The sequence below is a fragment of the Gallus gallus genome, chromosome 3, assembly GCF_016699485.2.
Source record: "Gallus gallus isolate bGalGal1 chromosome 3, bGalGal1.mat.broiler.GRCg7b, whole genome shotgun sequence".
NCBI lineage: Eukaryota > Metazoa > Chordata > Aves > Galliformes > Phasianidae > Gallus > Gallus gallus.
This window is the reverse complement of record NC_052534.1, coordinates 71,722,536-71,727,954: the sequence shown is the minus strand read 5'-3', so window position 1 is coordinate 71,727,954 and position 5,419 is coordinate 71,722,536.

Sequence of the window (5,419 nt, the reverse complement as noted above, 5' to 3'; positions counted from 1 at the left end):
ACAAGATCTTTTGGTCTGTTTTTACCAGCATCCATCAATCAAAGTTTATAGGCACACAAATGGCTTGGCCAACGCTCAGTAGTAATATTTTAGCCATATCTACCCTGAAAATAAAATCTACAGAGAAAATATAAGGTAAATGTCTGGTGTTTGGTTTGGCTTACTTTCTTAATTTATGAAGAAAGTTTATATATTTCTATATTTGTGGAAGTACTCACTTCTTGCATGCAAGTGTCTCAGATGCATTCATATCTATAGCTAAGGCTGCTCTAGTATGTCTACCTCTCTCATGGAGATCAGAACTGAATCTAGATAAATGATGTATATGTTTTGCCCCTTTTGGTACATGAGTTTTGTACATTTTAAATGTTGTAAAACATTTTTTTCTAACAGTGTGCTTGTATAGTGATTTATATTGATAGCCGGAGTCACAGATAAGGCATGTAAAAACTAATATTCTGCCACCGTCAGCTACTGTAATCTCAAGTCAGGCATTTGTACAAACAAGAAATTTCTGGAAGAAAAGCTTTTCCTTTACAGCCAAAGAGCTGAAAAATTAAAATGAATTTCATATTACGATTATTACAAGGCTTTGGATGTTGCATCTAAGAAAGCATGCACAAGATCAAGGGCAGTGTTTCAGAAGAGGTGTGACTACCATGCCATGGCCCAGGTTCAAGGGTATTGAATGCTTTGTAAAGGAAAGTAGCTGATCTCATTTTGTGAAGACTATCTTGTCTAATACACCATGTTGGAAATTGACCTGAAATCTCTTCTTGTTGTTTTGGTTTATTTTATTGTGACTATTGCAACATCTTGTGCTCTGTATTAGCAAGCATTTTGTTTTGTTTTGCTTTGCTTTGTTTTCCTCAAAATGTCTCCCATACATGTATTCCCTTGTGTTTTAGAAGGAATGCTGATAATGTACATCATTCTAGTGCTGTCATACAATACATACTCCATCAATAATAAACTGCTCTGAGATAAAATGGCCTTATTATTATCTTATAAATGAGATCAACATCTGAGCACAGTGTATTTCAAATTGCTTCATTCAATCCACAAAACCAAGAGTGTCTCAACTTCAAGGAATAACTAAATGGCAAAAGTGTTACTTGGAATACAGAGTTCTCAGGTAAAGCTCAGGAGAAGATTTTTGTTCTTCCAAAATCAATATATGCCTCAGATTTTAGTAGTTGCTCTATTAAGACATCAGTCTTAAGACGTTAAGACATATACAGACATTTACATTAGTGTTTCCTGTGTTGTGACCATTCTTGCCAGTATCTTAAACATATCTTGCTGTTGAGTAGTCCATTTTTCCCTTGGATTTTTTTCATTACTTATTTAGGTCTGATAAATCAATATGAACAGCTACTGGGCTCCATGATGAAACCAGAAACTTGTAGGCTTGGGAGGGAAATCATCTGCAGCCCATGATGGCAATGAAAAAGTTCAGGTGTGAAAAGAGTGAAGGTAATCTCTAACCTCTCCACAAGTAATTGTGCTTAAAACTGTAAGAGACCACATTGTGGTTTCTTGTATTAATACACTGGGATTATTTATTTAACACTGGAGGAAAGCGGATGCATGAAAAGTCAGATGATTATTGATTACTGATTCATCAAAAATTTATTTTGAAAGAGAAAGGAAAAGTCAATTTCTTGTATTCTCTTCAGAAATTATAATTAAAAAAAATGAAGTCCAAAGTTAGTTCTGGGTAAACTGCCTAGCACTTCTTTAACATGTTTCATTTGTGCCCTGTGGGTGCACACCTAGTCAGTGTAAGTTAAAAAGGTTCGGAATAGAGTCAAAGTGGTATGAAACTATGTTTTAATGTTCCTCCTGAGCTCAGTCAACAGGGAAAAGAATGTGCTTATGTCAAGAAAGTGCTTAAGCACATATATCACATTATATGTGTGAGTCATTAAAAGGACTGGGAAATTAAAGCTAAAGGAGATTATTGGATTTTCTAGTTTGGTGTCCTAAATTAATAATTTTTTAGCTGGATAGTGACAATGATAATGTGGTTGCAAATTTCAAAATCTCTTTGAATTAACAAAAATTGCCTTTTCCTTGGTGGGATGTGTCATGGAGTTAAGTTTCTATGACTGTGATACAGCTTCAGAAACTTACTTCCAATATCTGCTGGTCTTGCCCAATTACAAATAAGTGTATAGACCTGTCAGTTTTTTAATGCTTCAGACTTTTATTTGCTTAAATGTTAAAAATAATTGGAATTTTATAATAAATGGCATTGTGAAGGGTGCACTATTTTATGTAAGTTTATAAGAAGCATAAAGTTCTGTAATATTCGTTCTCATTATGATAAATGATTTGCCATAAAAACTGGCCTGTCTTAATTCTTTTTAAAAAGTGAAATTGGAGGGAAAACATTTTATTTAGAACCAATAATACTTATAATTGTGCATGTTGAGTTTTTAATGAATATATTTGAAAATGCATTAAGCTGGATTTGCTTCATTCTTATTTAACAAAATGTGTGATAAGTGAAATGTGAATCTGCCAGACAATTTAGCAATTTTTTTTTTTTGCCTTAAAAATATCTTTAATGAAGAAGACAAGCAGACAGAATATTTCTTGAGCTCTTCAGATATACAAAATGTTAAACCAAATATTTTACTTTGGATCCCTAGGTGCAAATAAAGCTATTTATAATGTATTTCATAAATGTTAATTTCCTTTGTAAGTCTCTCCAACTGATCAAGCACTGTCTTTGGAGTGACTTATTGTACGCTTAAGTTAATTCCATCCACAAATATTTGCAACATCCAAGGAAGAGATTTTTCCTGGTATTAGTAAAGCTAGTAGAATCTAACCTGTTGTTAACTTTACTTAGTAAAAACTACATACATTAAGTAATTGTTGTCTTTTGACTTAACTGCTGGGCAATGGGTAACAAGTTAGTATGAACGGTATGTGTAGAAAACCCTTCAGTATGTAAGCTTTGAAATATCACATGAAACACTACAGTGATTTTTGGCTATTTTATCCACATGTCAAGTAAACAAATTTCATCACACCAAATACAAATACAGACAAATTATATCCTTCAAAAACTATATTGAATCTTTAGTGGAATCAGAATTTTAAAAATCTCTAACATTTTCCTGCTGGTTTCAATGTCATAGATATCAAGTATACAAACCATATCATTAGAAAGGTCTCCAATTCTAAAGATTACAAACAGCTTTGCATTTGTTTTGAAAGGTCAATGTGTGGAGATGCCTATGTGAACAAAAGTGCCTGTCACTTGAACATTGTCTATTCTTCTGAAAATTATTCATCAAAGCGGGAAAAGTAGCATCTTTTCATTTTCTGTTTTTTTCTTGTTTTTTTCCTGTTTTTTTTTTTTTGTCTTTTTGACTTTCATTCTGTTTTATTCCTGTTTTGAAAAAAAAGTTTTTGATTATTGATTCTATATTAAATTCTAATAATATTTAAATATTACATTTACCACACAAATCTCGTAATCTCACTCCTGATTATGTAATCATAGCTGATCAATAAAGGTATAGCCAAGCCCCAGTCATTTACAGTAGACAGACAGAAAAATGGTTGAGGTTGGAAGGGACCTCTGGAGATAATTTAGTCCAATCTTCCTGCTCAAGCAGGGTCATTTGGTGAAGATGGTACAGGATCGTGTCCATGCAGGTTCCTGTTGCCTTTTGCCTTTTGAACACTAATCTAAAAGATTCTTCCTCTTGACATCCTCCTTTTAGATACTTGTACACACCTTCTCTCATTCTTCTCTTCTCCAGGCCCAGATCCCTCAGCTCCTGTCCTTTAATAATAACCCTCCATTGAATTATCTCCAGCATATCTATGTTTCTGCTAGGGAGCCTAGAATTAGACCCAGTACTCCAGATATAGCCTCACCAGGGGTGAGTAGAGGGCTGTTGGATCTCTGCTGGCAATGCTACTTCACTACAGTGCTGCTGCATCAAGGCAGCCTGAGATGTTCAATAACTGTTACAAACAAATTTTTAAAACATGGTAATTATTCTGCCTCTCAACTTTTCTTATTCCATATCATTTTAGCTTTTTATTTTGCTGCAGAAATTTATTTGCACAATGGAAAAATAAGAAATATGTTTTTTAAATGCTTTTACTGGAAATCAATTTACTGTGGCATGTACTTCTTCTAAAAAAAGTTAGTTTGAGGATAAAAAACAAAACAAAACAGAACAAACACAGATACATGAATAGACCAGATAATATGTAGCAATGAACTTCTTGCATTTTATGAGCTTACCCCATTTCCATACTGCTCAAGGGCTAGCTGATCTGGTGATACTGCATACACCTCAACCTAACTCTTTTTACTTCAAAGTTCTCTCTTCTCATAGATTTCCTCTGAAGGCGTCTATCTATCTTTCTCCCTGAATAGAAGATCACACCAAATTCTCATATTTGGTCAGAATTAACAAGCTGCACCTACAAGTCAGCACAACTTTCTCAATATTTTAATGCAGATTCTTATACTTGCTAATAGCTTGGGTCAGCAGATGATCCCTGCATTCCTATGCAGGGGCATAGATCGTACTATCCTGATACAAATGTCAAATAAATTACCAAACCATTAGTTCCTTGACCATACTGTTGGGGGAAATAAATAAGGCTGTGACCTAAGCTATTGTTTATGAGCCAGGTCTTCATTACAGTAGACATTATTGTACATGCGAAATAATGGCACAAGCAGAAATGTCCAAAATTTTGTTGTGAGATTGCACTTACCACATGGTATATTAAAATATAATGAAAATATATTATGTTATGAGATAAAAAATAATGTCAAATAGAGCAAAATGCAGGCAGGCTCCTGACTGAATAAATCAGAGCAAATACACAAGGCGATAAATTCCAGTCAGTTTCCTTGCTGTATGGGCAAAAGGGGATTAAACAAGGCAGTGGCTTAAATTTATAGTAGCTTTTATTTATGAGTCAGGCCTCAATCATGTATCAAAGACACTAGGCCTATAATAATGGCAGAAGCAAAACAGAACTGATTCTCAGAGGGCTGATGCCTTTAGAACATGAAAGTGCTACTACACAATGTAGAAATAGAAAATGAAGGCAGAGAGGGAAATCTGAACAATACCCTTACCGTACTCCCCAGCAATGAAGCACAACCACCCCAGGATTTCTCTTTTCCATTGCCTTGTTTCCTTACCTCCACTTTTGCTATTTCCTCCCCTTCCCCACTGCCACTCTTTTATTTCCGTGAAATAATGTGAATCATTGAAATAGAATGGCCTTGGTCGAGTCCAGAGTGAACGGGAAGTTGGAGTTTTTCCCTTTGTCAGCTATCTCACCAGAACAGCTCTTTTTCTCCTCATGTCCCATATACTTGTGACAATCCTATATAATTGAACAAAGTATCTGAAAAAAGACTGTC